A 15,352-nucleotide genomic window follows, 5' to 3' on the forward strand; every position below is an offset into this window, starting at 1 on the left:
GCATGATAAGCACTATGGAAATCCACGACTTCAAATGTCAAATTTTCCTTATGGTAATGCTTGGAATCACCGAAAACCACGTCAAGAGCGATCTGGCCGAGTGATTTGGCTTTCTTTCCAGGGATAACACCATGGAAACTCATATGGCTCTCGCTAAGTTTGGACATCGGAATGCCCATCCCCTTCAAGGTTTCAGCATAAAGGATATTCAGACCACTACCACCGTCCATCAACACTTTAGTCAGTCTAGTGCCTCCGACCATGGGGTCGACCACCAATGCTTGCCTCCCGGGGGTGGCTACATGAGCAGGATGGTCAGACTGGTCGAATGTGATGGCTATCTGAGACCACTTCTGGTATGTGGTCGTCGTTGCCGGAGCGACCATATTCACTTCTCTATTGATAACTTTCAACCGACTCTTGCTCTCAACATCAACAAAAATCACGAGGGTGGAATTGACTTTGGGATAACCGTCGTCCTCCTCTTCATTCTCATCTTTGTCCGACTCTTTCTCCTTCTCACCGGGCTGGTTTTCTCAGAACTACTAGATCAGGAGTCGACATTGTCGAGTGGTATGCTTAGGGTAGATTAGATTACCCTCTTCATCCTTCTTCGTGTGGATGTGACATGGCAAATCCAATACATCATTTCCTCCTTGATCCTTTACTATCTTAGGGGGCCAGGGCCCTTTAGGTTTTCCTTAAACTTTCCTTGAGCCACTGCTGCAATCTCACCGGGTGCCGCCGGCTCAGCCTTACGCTTCTGTTTCCGATTGGAATTACCTCCACCGGTCTCTTGGCCGACTGGCTTACTCTTTCTGCTACGGAGTCGATCCTCTTCTTCTCCGTTAGCGTACCGGGTGGCTATTTCCATCATCCGAGTCAGAGTCATATCACCAGTCCGACCAAACTTCAGGACCAACTCTCGGTATTTGACGCCTACCTTGAACGCACACACTGCTTGATGCTCTGATACATTTTCAATGGTGTGATGCAAAGTGGTCCGCCTCTGAATGAAATCTCTCAAGGTCTCACTCGGCTTTTGCACACAATGGTGCAACTCGGTCAATCCTGCTGGTCATTTGCAAGTGCCCTCAAAAGTTCTGACAAACACTCGAGCCAGCTCTTCCCAACTGTATATACTGCCCGGAGCTAACTGAGTCAACCACACTCGGGCCGACCCTTCCAACATCAGAGGAAGATGTTTCATTGCTACTTCATTGTTTCCACCGCCAATCTGCACAGCCACTCAGTGATCCTCAAGCCAAGTTTCAGGCTTGGATTCTCTAGTGAACTTACTGACTCCGGTCGCCAACTTGAAGTTGGGAGGAATCACCGCCGCCCTGATGGCCCTGCTGAAACACTCTGGACCGGAAACATGCACTCGACTGCCACTTGGATGATCTCTGTCAGGGTCTTCTCTATGCGCTCTGTTCCGGTCGACTAGGCCTTGAACGAGGATTGATCTCACATCGAAGCCTGGCTCTCTTGGGTCGACTGGTGCTCTGCGCTCGCCACTGTGATGGCGTCTGTCATCGTTCTGCCGAGGCACATATGACACACTCCTCGGAGGAGGCATGGGCACTCAACGAGGATTATCGCGGTCGAGCCGATGATCATACTGTCCACGGCCCACACGCCACAGGGGCGATCTAGGGCTATGGGCCGACTAAATTGTATCCGATACCACGGATCTGCTGTGAATCCTATTCCGCGACTGAGACACTGCTGTGTTCTGCTCTCCTGCTGCCCGGAGCAAGGCCCGGATCAGCATCAACCCTCTACCAGCCTCCGACTGGGAAGGTTGGATCGACTCTACTATTCGGGCCGCAGCTGTGAGGTTCTGAATCGGAGTACAGTTTAGCTTAGGTGGAGGCGGGTAAAGCTTCCGTCGACTGGACCCAGGGACCCTCTCCTGAGCACGCTCGTCGAGAGCATGCTGAAGGTTCTCCAGTCGAGTGTGCTCAGCCAAATTAGCTAGGTGTACCTCTTCCAAGGCCCGAGCCTCAGTGGTTTCTCCAACGATGGGCGTGTGGAGTGCATCCATATTGCGGCGACGAAGTTCTTCCCTCTACTGCGAAGAAAGGGGTTCAGGATGGTATTCCTCATGGACGCGCGACGAATCGCCACCACCATCTTCGCCGTCTTCACGATGGAAGCCAGGTGGACCACGCGGTCCATCGACCATCAAGACTTCAGCCACAGGGTCGCTGCTATCACACTCGGATGCGGTCTCCGCGGAGCCAGTCGATAGATCGAACAGGCCATGGAGAGTTTCGTCGGGCTTGATTGCCGCGACTTGATGGGTGGCCGAACGCCGAGCCACCACGTGTTTCACCCACCGCTGAAGCCGCGATCGACCAGATCGCTTGCGGTGGCCAACAGCAAGGAGGGAACACACCATCGGAGCCGACTGATACTGAGTCGACGGCTGCCGGAGAAGGACGCCGCAAACGCACGCACGAAAGTGCGTCGCCCCTCAAACGGGGAGTGCCTCAATGTCAAGGGGGGCTTCTTGAAGCCATGTGGAGTCATCGGCGACGAAAACGAGCGCGTCGAGATGGATCTCGCGGCCCTCAGCCAATCGCCGCCGGAAACCATGATGATGATGATCGGAAAAACTTGCAACTTCACCAACAAGTCGCTAAGACACCTGCCCAAGGTGGGCACCAACTGTCGTGGTTCTAAGACTGATAGTAGAAATGGGGTTAGGTATGAAGAGGCAAGATCTCAGCTATGGTGAAGGTGTACACACGAGGTTTACGAGTTCAGGCCCTTCGTGGTGGAAGTAATAGCCCTACGTCTCGGTGCCCGGAGGCGGTCGATTGGATTATATGTGTGATGTTACAGGGGGTGCCAACCCTTGTGCCAGAGGAGGGGGGTGGCTTATATAGAGTACGCCAGGACCCCCCATCGCCCTCCATTACAAGGGACTTAATGTACATAAAGTGAGGGCGTTACTCGTAACGCCAGCCTTAAGTGTTGTCAATGACCTTAAAGACTACGGAGTGAACGCCTGCCCGTTGTAATGCTGAGTGACTCCTGGTCTTCGGTAGGTCGAGTGATTCTCTGGATGGTCGAATGACAATAGGTAGGAGGACTCCTGAGTGACATGATTGTCGAGTGGATTGCACTCGACATCTTTGACTATGGGTCTCTTGCTGCCTCTTGGACTTCTTATCTTCTAGGGTAGTGACCTTGGGTAGGATGTATAGGTCAGGCCTATGACCCTACCCCAGGTCTGTATCCTCATCACGCAGTACTTCTATACTATGGTCTCCAAGTCAGTGAAGTGTAATACGTGACAGCAGTTAATGGCATTGAGGATTCCCTTGTTCGTGCAATTGTTGCAGAATAATGAGATCGCGTCTTCATCGCGGCAGTCTTTAATCTTGTCTTTGACAAGGAGGAATCTGGCCCAAAAGTGATGGACCGTTTCTTCAGACTGTTGTCGTATGTGCATAAGATCACGTGTATCTGGGTGGGTGGGTGGATTTAAGTCCGAACCCTAACTCAATTTGGGATCCGGAGTTTGAGAAACTTCCGAGCTTAATAGTTTGGGCTGTGGGATATCAACCAATTTTTCAGGGCCACCGTTCAACTCTAGGTTCAGAGTACGGGGCACGTCTTTTCGTGGACGGGTATCCATATCTTTGATCTCGGAGATCCGAACATAGTTCATCCTCAATATAGAGGAAGAGTTGTTGTATTGCTCCTCCACTACCGCTATCTGATGGGTGATCGGTGGAGATTTGATTTCTCTATGATCGGGTTTAAGCCCAATCCGATCATAGTCTGTAGCGACCCCCAAGGCGGCGATGCGATCTAGAAGTTCATTTAAAGATGACAACTCTGTCGAATCCATCCGTTTGGAGTATTCAGAGTCGATGCGGGGGCGATTTTCGATGACCTGAGAAGTCGTCGTTGGCCCAACGGCCGAACGGGCGGTCATGGTAAAGCCGCCCTATCGCAGGGTTTGGCCTGAGGTCAGGGCTGCTCCGGAGGTGATATTGTCCTTGATAACAAGGCGAGCCATCAATCCTATATTCGACGTCTCAGCGGAACTCTCAATGAAAGCACCAATGTCGTCGGTGTCAAAACCGGCGGATCTCGGGTAGGGGGTCCCGAACTGTGCGTCTAAGGTCGATGGTAACAGGAGGCGGGGGACATGATGTTTACCCAGGTTCGGTCCCTCTCTATGGAGGTAATACCCTACTTCCTGCTTGATTGATCTTGATGAATATGAGTATTACAAGAGTTGATCTACCACGAGATCGTAATGGCTCAAACCCTAGAAGTCTAGCCTATATGATTATGATTGCCTCTATGGACTAAACCCTCCAGTTTATATAGACACCGGAGGGGACTAGGGTTGTACAAAGTCAGTTACAGAGAAAGTAATCTTCATATCTGAGTGCCAAGCTTGCCTTCCACGCCAAGGAGAGTCCCATTCGGACAAAGGTGATAGTCTTCGGTCTTGTATCTTGACGGCACATCAGTCCGGCCCATGTCAATAGGTCGGACGCTCGAGGACCCCTTAATCTAGGACTCCCTCAGCCGTCAGAGTGGAAATCAAGGTGACAAGCAACAAGGATCCCAGCGACGTCACCATGCATGAGCTGACCTTCTTCACAGTTCCGCCCAAGCTGCTGGCCGGGGCTAGGTTGTCAAGGACGGTGTCCCTCCATATTCAGATTGACAAGCTCACCTCCTAAATGATTCTATAGTGCCTTCTATTTATCTTAGGAATATGGTAATATAGGGGTTAGCTCAGTCTACTTTAGCTCAAGAGATGGTGGGTTTTGGTGGCGACGCAGCAATTACTTCGACATCAGATCAACAGTTAAAGTAATTTCCAATAGTCGAACAGATATTTTATGTCTATTGGATATAAAGATCCTTTGGGTAAGAAGTATAAGCAGCATATATGCTTGTTTGTTCAGGAAGTGTTGCATACTTGTGCCAGTTGATGCAACACATCAAAGTAGTACTACTACTAGTAGTACTCACCTAACTGCGCACCAGGCAGACAAAGCTCGTGTCCTGTTGGTGCCATGTGCGGCCCACACATTAACCAAAACCTCGCACCTCCAACTTAGCCTCCGCGTTTTAAACTTCCCAATCTCAAGGCAAGGAGCAACGGGAACCTATGATAGAGCCAATCGGATGGTTGAGAACACTACAATTCATAGCTACAGATGCGTGTGTGTGAGAGGATGAGTGTGTGCGTGCACCTCTTCTCTTTGTGTATAACGTACTAAACTCAGAGTACAAGTCAATGTGGGTGGCATCGAACTAGGGAGCTAGAGATGGTGCGTGCGAGAAGTCCCGAGAGACTAGGTGTGCACGTGGGAAAGAGGGAGAGAGATAATATGTGTCGATGTAATGCATGTGAAAAAAAGACTAGTCTATAGCTTGCCACGAGGCTATTCCTGTCGAACGCGCCAATAACCGTAAGATATGTATCTGAGGGTGCCAGTTATTACACGTACATAGAAGTTGAAAAATAAGTACCATGGCATATTACAAAACAGCTACACCACAGCCAAGAACACATGCCCACGCCATCCGGGAATAGTGCCGCACTTCGAAACTAGAACCGTCAATAAATTTTGAGGTTGCATCTCGTCACATTCCAAATTAATAATCATGTTCACACTGATATATTTAATTGCAAACCTGTTCACACCGATCACAACCTAAACCATTTCCCACTTAGGAGTGTATTAGTACTCGGTTATAAACCTGTACATTGCACTTAGGCGCCGTCTTGACCTACCCCACCGGAACCGCCGCACCCTCAGCAATTCCTCCGATGAATCCGAGGTGTACTCAGTGCCAACAAGGAGGTTCTACACTCACCACTGCATTTTAACTTTTATTCGACCTCATGGGCTGCCGGTGCTCGATACCGAGGAGCCATGGCAGGTCTTCATCGCCGTCGCCGTCGCCGGCCACTTCATCCACGGTGTCTCTCCCCCATGTCATTGCTTCCTCGGCGGTGACTTCCACACTGGCACTAGCTGCTGTTGCTCCAGCTCTCGCTCGCACTACTGCTGCTGCTGCTCCAGCTCTCACTCGGGCTGTGGCTCTATTCTTGATGTCGTTCACGCTATTGCACTGCTCTTACTACTTCGTTCGTGCTGCTGCTCTGCTCTGCTATTGCTGTCGGTCACGCTTCTGCTCCGCTCTTGCTCCCGTTTGTGCTGCTATTCTGCTCTTGCACTCGCTCGTGCTGCTGCTGCTGTTGCACGACCGCTTGCAGCTACATGAGTTGCTGCTTTAGAACTTGCTCGCGATGCTGCTGCACGAGTTGCTCTCTGCTAGTGTGTTCCCTGATCAAGCAGCTGCTGATTTAGATCGTTGCTTCTTTGCTACTTGTGCTCGAACACCCTAAACTTCTATTACAATGCTCTGCTACTACTTCAATCAGTTTTGATAGTAAAATACTGTTTTGACTGTAAAGTTTAGTTTCTTCTGTTAAGTTCAGAGTAAACAGTATTTACAGCACCTGTCGGAGCGACAGTGGCGCGGCTGATTCATTTTACATCTAGCACTTTTTGGTGATGTATTTTACAGCATATATTACAGATGATATTAGAGTCCCACTTCAGATTAACGTCGTTTGTCTTGTCCTGCTTCAGCCTCACCGTCGTGCACCTCACCGGAGCTTCTCCAATGATGGAACCATCCATCATAGTGCAGTAGTACCCTTGGCGCTGTTTCCAGAGGCCTCGGATCTTCTTCCCAGCCTCCGACAGTCACACCAGCATCACCATCCTCCACGTCCAACCCAATGATGCTGAGGTCGACAAGGCTATGCCAAAGAGGTTGTACACTTGTCGCATCACTTTGTTACTCTACATTCATATCGATCCCTCAGGGATCCTTTGGTTCAATGCAGTTGCAAATCTAGAAATAAATGAATCATGGTCACAAAGTTAACAGGGAGAAAACTAAATGCTCTTTTGAACCACAATTTAATTGGTGTATCAAGATAGCCATTATATGATACTGATGTGGACCAAATGTAAGCTCACAAAATATTTCGAGGGAAGGCTTCATCCTGTTGAAGCCTGCCTACAAGAATCGCCACTGATTCAAAGAAAATGTGAAGGAAAACATAGGAATTGGAAACTTTACTATGGTACTACTATTCGTGCATTTGCTTAGAAGGAATGGAGCAAAGCAAAACTGGAGGATTTTTTCCTTTGGTGTCTCTTACAAAAAAATGTAGGAATTTTAATATCCACTTGGATGTCCTTTTCAAATTAATATGCATGGAGAACTGGACTAATTGCATTACTGGCATAATAAGATTCTTAATTTTTTATTTTCAGGTAGTTTGACTTTAATTTGACCATGTTTCTCCATTCCTGTGTTCTTCCAATTCATGTGAAGCAAACACCCAGGTTGACAGAAATCATATGTTTGCAAATGCTATGTTTTGCATGTGCATTCCTATCCTATTCATGTGTTTTTCCTCTCCCCGCATTTATATAACCCTTCAATTCTAAGGATCCCTTATAGATTTACTTCATTTTCAGATAGGTGTCAAATAAAACTTTGTGTGTTATGTCCTGCTCCTCTCATGCCGTCATCCACCCCACCTGAGGTGCACCATCAACGGAAGCATTCACTATAGAAGAGATTCCCCCTGCAGACTTTCTTTCACCGCCTCAAATCATCTTCCCCATTGCCGGCAGCCACGCCAACTACATTACCATCATCAAATGAGCAGATGAACCTGAGGACTACATAGTTCCGGAAGAGAGGTCGCACTCTTTCGTGTCTGCTTACGTTATACATCGGTTATTATTACCTGCTAATTTATTGTCATGTTCACCTCTTAGACTCCGAGTCAGGTCCAAACTAATGTTCAAACTTGAGTTTTAAATGCTTGTGGGGCACATATCGAGGCAGCAACGAATAGGATCTGTCTACTATCTAGTTCATCTGGGTCTTCTATGTGGTTCGTGTTGGCTGGGCAACAAACAGTAGATGATCCATCATCTATCTTTTTAAACTGAAGCTATAATCTACCTGTTATCATTAGTTTTGTATCTATCCACTCGTTTGCTACCATCAGTCTTGATTTCTGCATGCACCCCTTAGGCCTTACATAATCTAACTATGTTTTTTATTATGCATGTCAGTTATTCTACACAATCATACTGAACATGTAGATAAGAAGAGAAGACCGTTGCGTGGGAATGTAATGGCATGCAGACGCTGCTTCATGGTGGGCGAAGTGGGCCTCCCCTCCTCCCGCCATTCCAGATTGTATTCTAGATGAAGATAACTGTTCAGAGGGGGATTTAGAGGGAGCCGGCCACTCCTATTTACCCCATGAGGTGTTTGCTCTAACCTGCCATGCTGATGTTGGTCATATCATGCATATGGTGCCTCACATTGCTTACATTATACATCTCTAAAAAGACAAATATTTAGGAAAGGGGGAGTATATGGGAATTATGCAATGCCATCTTCTTTAGCCAGGCATCATATATGTGAATAATGCAATGACATCCTGTTTAACCAGTCATCGTATATGTGAATTGTATTGTGACATATTTTTGTTCATAATGTATTCCATTTGTCAACAATGTTTATACATTCATCTACTCTTCTTGTGCATCAGCTATTTGAGTCGGTCATGGGAAAATTTGGAGTGAAAACAAGGTCTTCTGAGCAGTTAGTGCTACCTGTCGATGCAGATTTCTTGCTGGTTAAAGATAGCTCCTTAGAGGAGGATTGAGAGATAGATGACCAGTCGCATCCCCCGCCCCCCGAGGTGCATGCTCTAACAGGGTTGTATTGCTCATGTCATGCATATGGTGTCTTGCATTGCCATGCCATCTGCTTAGATTGGACATGCTTTGTGTGAATGCCTCCTGTTTGCTTTCTGTATTAGATATGTGAATTATGCAATGCCATGTTTTTCAGCCAGCTATCATATATGTGCATTATGCACCGCCATGTAGCCAGGCATAATATATGTGAATGATCTTATGCCATCTTTTTTTTCATTACGTATTCCATTTTTCGACAATCTATGTATATTGAACTACTCTTCATGTGTATCAGCCATTTGAGCCGGTTATGAAAAATCAGGAGTGAAAACAAGGTCTTCAGAGTAGGCAACGGTACATGTTGAAGCATATATCTCGATGGTTATAGGTAGCTCCTCAGAGGAGGATTCAGAGACAGATGACCAGTCCTATATCCCACCTGAGGTGTATGATCTAATTTGCAATGTTTATATTTCTCATATCATGCATATGGTGTCTTGCATTGCTTAGTTTAGACATCATATGCACAATATTCAATTCCATTTCTTAGTTTAGAGATCATACATGCGAGTGCTAGCAGCTTAGTATATGAATCAATTATGTCAATTATATCATGCCATCCTGTATACTTAGACAACATGTATGTGAATTATTTCATCCCAACCTATTTTAGAAATACACCATATAGTTTTGTCATGACATCCTTTTTAGATACTCATCATATGTTGAATTATGCCATTATATCCTGCTAAGTTATCCATCATATATCTGAAACTGTGTCATGGTATCCTGTTTAGTTAGCTATGTGAAATTGTGTCAAGTTATCATGTTTGGTTAGACAACATATATGTGAATTACCACATCTGTCTATCATACAATGTCTACACGTTCAATTCTTTTCTTGTTTATCAGCCATTTGAATTGGGGGGTGATGGCAGTATCTAAGGGAGCAAAAACCCGTTCTTCACAAAAGAAGGTGCTACCCGTCGATGTAGATAGAACCATGGTTGTACTGGCCCACGAACTAGCCCCACCACACATAATCGAGACTCTTCCAGATTGCACACTTACACCGTTGGATAGAGAACCAGCTCCAACCCATCTAACCCCAACCCCAGCGGATAGTAACCCACTTCTAGTTGACACCACACCATGTCCAGCACCGAGTACCCCCACACGAGCAGTTTGTAAAGCAACTGCAGTGCCCAAAGCACGAAGACCACCACAGCGAACCCAAACTCCACATTTAAAGCAGAAGATCAACTATTCTCAGGTCAGATTTCATAGTTGTGGTCCATACTCCATTGTTCTTGCATCACTACATTTACTCATACCAACTACTTTCCAGTTTGAAGGATCCAATTGAAACTCCAATTGCGCAACAGGTGTGTTTTAAACCTATTTCTTTAAATGGATTGATGTTCTAACTTCTTGCTCTATGTTGATTTCAGTTTCAATTGTATAAACAGTTATGTTCTCATGTGATGCACATTACAAGTGTTGCTAGTGTTGTGTAGTTTCTCACACTTATATTCTGTCTATGTTGTTGTGTCTTAAAAATATATGATTTGAATTGTGTCTTTATCTTGATTTGGCAACATAAACTAGAATGATATGGACAATACAGTGACCATAATACATAGATATATGTTTGTTTCATGTTGTTATCCTGTCCACCTTACTACTAAACCGGTTTACCAAAATGAGTTTCGTATACTACATGCTAAACCTGTGATGTGTCTGCTTGTTTCTCTTGTAGAATACAAACCGAATATTGGAGAAGAGCACCCCACTATGCACTGGTAGAGAAAGTAATGTAGATAAGGTTTAAGATAGTGAGACAACCATGTTGGTCTCCAAGAAAGGTGATAAAAACAATCTTGTAGACAGCGAGACAACCCCACAGTCCTGCGTTGATGTAGTGTTCGAGTTACTGGACAGTACCACTGGCACAAGCTCTTTGAGCTCGCTACCTGAATCACTTTAGCTTCTTCAGTCTCAGCTACAAGCTAAAAGGCATCAGTCAGCTGTGCTGCGGCAAGAAGCCGAAGGACCGAGGAAGTCCCTGCGGAATTCAGATGCATAATTTCTGGTGCAACAGCAAGCGCTGGAGGATTTAAGCACCAAACAAGAGAAATTTAATAAGCATGCTAAGCATCTTGCCAGCATTATGGGTACCCAGGATATTGTTTCTTGAGATCTTCTGAAGTGGTTTCAGTTCTGTACTTGTGTTGCTACGGCGTTTATTTGCACTGGTCTCCAACTTTGACAACTAGTGTATGTGATATGCTCCTTTGTTTCCTATATTCTGGTGGCGAACTTTGATGCCAAGTGGATGTAATATGTGTAATAGCCGTGATAGCCTAGCGTAAGTTGCTTGATTATTTATTTCCTTGTTGTCTTGTTTATTTGTTTGCTTGTAGTTAGTGCAGTTGTTTTTCCACGGTTTGCTAGTGGTTGTAATAACCTATTTTTGAGAACTAGGCCACAATAACCATGGGCTACATATTTACTATCGTGGTATTTCCTCGACACATGCCAATTGGTGGCTAATCATGTAGGGGGTCAATGGAACATTGTCGGGCTCTAGAAGTGAGAGTAGGCAAGACCACTAACGACGTCGGGTCTTACCCAAGTTCGGGGCTCTCCGTGGAGATAACACCCCTAATTCTGCTATATCGGGTCTCCGCATCACTATGATCCATAGCACGTACAAGGATGCTCCTTGAGCTGTTCGGGCTAGAGGAGGAAGAAGGCTGCTTGCACTACTTCTCCTTGGCTATGGGTGTGTGTATGATCTAAAGGGGTTGAACCCTTTGCATGGGTGACCCTGGGAGGTTTATATAGGCCTATCCCCCAGGGGTACAATGGTAATCCGGCTGGTCCTTGGACCCGGTCGTCGGTGTCTCTGGGCTCCGGCTTCTTCGCGGCTGATGGAGGTCGGAGCCTCTAGCTCGGCGATGTCCGATGTTGAGGCCACCAGCGCCAACACGGCGGACTGGGCGTCTCGCGGTGGTGGCGGCGCCCTGAACGTATCGGTCCAGGATGTCCAGACCTAGCTTGCCGCTGAAGGCGCCGCCCTCCAGAACTGCGTGCAGGAGCTCCTGGCATCACGAGAGGTTGTTCGGGTACGTGTTTGCTTTTTGTCTTTACCTTCTCGCAACCTTCCGTGGGGGCGCGCCAGTGCACCCACTAGGTGTAGCCCCTGAGTTCTGGGTCGGCTGCTTAGCAGGCGGCTCGGAACTTTAAGGGGGGTTCCGAGTGCTGATGTTGTTTTTCTTTTCTTCTTTTGTCCTTACTGCAGGACTACCACAACCTGCGCGCGGCGGCCTACAACTCCCACGTCAAGGAGCTGCCCAAGCGGACCAGCGACTTTTCCGAGAGCTGAAGTAAGCCTTCCACCTTTCTTCTCACGGGGGCGCGTCAGTGCACCATCTGGGTGTAGCCCCCGAGATTAGGGCCTACTACTGAGCAGTCGGGCCGGATCTTCCAGCAACTACCTTTCTTTCCTTTTTCTTGCTGATGCTGATACCTTCTTTTTTCTCATTGCAGAGGCGGCTGCCACACTACAACAACGCTTGGGAGAGGTCGAGACCGAGCTCCGCGCCAAGGAGCTGGAGCGCAGCCAGGTGGCGCAGGAGTGCGAGCGCCTGAACAAGGAGCTGGCCATCCAGGCCGAATGGCACAAGGAGGAATTCCAGCGGCACAAGGCGAAGATCAGTAGCTAAAGGACGGCGAGGACCTCCTCAAGGCCGAGTTTGAAACTCAGCGCTCGAACTGGGCCGAGAAGGAGGAATTCCTGAATGCCGGCTACGGGGCGATCGAATACTTGGTCGACGGTAAGTTGCTCTCTTCTTGTTGAGTGGCTGCCGACTGCTGCGGGATCCAGCCTCTTTCTTTTCATATTTTGATCCTTTTTTCCTTCTCAGAGTAATTCCCAGGCTACTCCGTCGCCATCTCCCAGGCCATCGAGGCGCGGTGTGCAATGCGAAGGGCGGGGGGCGCAGACATTGCGCCCAACGCGCCCCAGAATCTCGGTGAGCAGCTGCTGGCCATCAAGACTCGCCTGCAGCCGGCCCATCGGATGTTCCACCGTCTGCAACGCGCTGGTGCTCTGGTGCTGGCCGCCCTCTAACCAAGTGTTCAGATTCCGTGCACCCCTGGTCGGACCGCCAAGTGGGTGGAGGCTGCAGTCGGCCGCTTCGAGGCCTGGAAGGGCACCACGTTTCAGGTGGGTGCTCGGATGGCTTTGGAGTTCGCCAAGGCCTGGTACCCCAACTTGGACTTGGCCCAACTCGCCACCTTCCGGCTGGAGGCCGCAGACGAGCTGATGGAGGCGGACCCTGAGCTCACCCGGCGTGCATTGGCGCTTGCCGACTATACCAACACTGTCGGTCTTCGTCCCCGACTTGGACGCTGATGGCAATGTGGTGCCGCTGAGCTGGTTTGGGTTGCACCAGTTGGGAGAGGAGGACTCGGCAGAAGAAATCGCCTCTAGCGATGAGGGCGATGACGACGGCAACTTCGAGGAGGACAAAGACGACGCGACGGGTTGTGGAGCAGGCGGCCAGCCTCAGCCTAATCAGGTTTCGACCAGCGAGCCGCGGGTGGCCACGCTGACTACCGCTACTGCTGACCAAACCGAGACCAGCCATCTAGCCGCTTCACCATCCGGCTCCGCCATCTTTGCTGACCCCTCGAACCCTCCTGCTGCTCCTCTGGCCTAGGCGGCCGGATTTACCTTGTCTTGTCCTGTGCTGTAATTTCTTTGAACAATTCTGTTAAGTGCGCGCAATTCCACCCACTGGGGTGTAACTTTAAACTTCATGGATGCTGGCCTCTGGCCTTTTGCAATGTACATAAGTTTAAATTCTTCTTTGATTTATGCCTTTCTCTCTTTTGGCTTTCTGCTGTTCCGCGTTTCCTTGACCGCCTCCCTGCCAGCTGGACAGCCGCTCTACGGTCTGTGGCTGGGTCAAGGACTTGGTCGTTCTATGGAATGGGCAAGTTACTTAGGCCGTGTAGAGTGCGGCTCGATCGAGCAAGAAGCCGGCTTGTCGGCTACTGGGCAGCCGGACGAGGGAGGCGGCGGGCCGACTGGGCCTAAGTTAGCATTTTTCCTTAGCCAAATTTTGTGTGGGCGACTGTTCCGGCCTTTAGCTCCCGCTAGTCGGACAGCCTCGCTGCAAGCTACGACTTAGGGCGGAGAGAGGGCTTTTAGTGTCGGCACACTACTAGTCGGCTCCGGCTGGTGCGAACTTAGGTCAAGGCGGCGAGCCCCCGGGCCGGCTGATCAGAACTCGGACGGGGCAAGAATAGAAAAACTCAAGTCATGGCGTAAGCTTAGCTCATAGATTGATAAAAAGGTAGCCCCCGAGTTCACCTCGGGGGACCTGAGGTCTTTTACTTAATACAAAAGTTGGCGTAGTACATACGCTCAAATCAACTGTAAAACGGGCGGAGCAGATTCGCATTCCATGGCCGCTCCGTCTCTTTGCCGGCTGTGCATCTCTTGCGTGCCCTGGGCTTCTGGGCGTCGATGAGGTAGTACGAGTTGTTGCCCATGGCCTTGCCAATGATGAAGGGGCCTTCCCAAGGTGTCGCGAGCTTGTGCTATCTGGCTGATCGCTGGATCAGGCGGAGCACAAGGTCTCCCTCATGGAAAGAACACAACCTAACCTTCTTACTGTGGTAGCAGCACAAGCTCTGCTTGTAGATGGCAGACCAGTGTTGGAATGTGGCGCCGGCATTCCTCCAGCCGATTGTCATGCTGATGTAGCAGAAGGCGCCGAATGGCGTGATGAAGGCGGTCTTTAGTCGATCAGCCGGATCCAGCTTGATCTGGTGGTAGCCAGAATAGGCATCAAGGAAGGACAATAGCTCACATCTGGCTATGGACTCGATCACTTGGTCTATTCGCGGCAGAGCGAATGGATGTTTGGGGCAGGCTTTGTTGAGACTGGTGTAATCAATGCACATGCGCCACTTGTTATTCCTCTTTCAGCACAAGGACCGGGTTGGCAAGCCACTTCGGGTGGAACACTTCCATAATGAATCCGGCTGTTAGCAGTCGGGCGACTTCTTCTCCAACAATGCTTCTCTTTTCTTCTGACCGGTGGCGGAGGGGTTGCTTGATCGGCTTGGCATCTGACCTTACATGAAGTTTGTGCTTGGCGAGATTCTTCGGGACACCCAGCATGTCTTTGGGGGACCATGCAAAGATGTCTCGATTCTCACGGAGGAAATCGACGAGCTCGCCTTCCTATTTGCTATTGAGGCCAATGCCTACAACAGCAAACTTTTCTGGGTGGGCTAGGTCCAAGGGGATCCACTTGGTCTCTTTGGCCGGCTGGAATGAGGCCCCTGCTTCAGCTTCCTTGGGATGAGTCGGCATGGCCGGCTTCTCGCTGGCCATTGCTACCATCCGATCAAGGAGCCATCTTTCTTGAGCTATGAGGAGGGACTGGGCCAGCCAGCTGCTGGCAGCCGCACAATCTTGTGACTTCTTGTAATCTCCAGCAACAGTGATGATGCCCTTGGTGCCTGGCATCTTTGCCTTT

This window comes from Triticum dicoccoides, chromosome 6B (genome assembly GCF_002162155.2).
Source record: "Triticum dicoccoides isolate Atlit2015 ecotype Zavitan chromosome 6B, WEW_v2.0, whole genome shotgun sequence".
In the NCBI taxonomy this organism is placed as follows: domain Eukaryota; kingdom Viridiplantae; phylum Streptophyta; class Magnoliopsida; order Poales; family Poaceae; genus Triticum; species Triticum dicoccoides.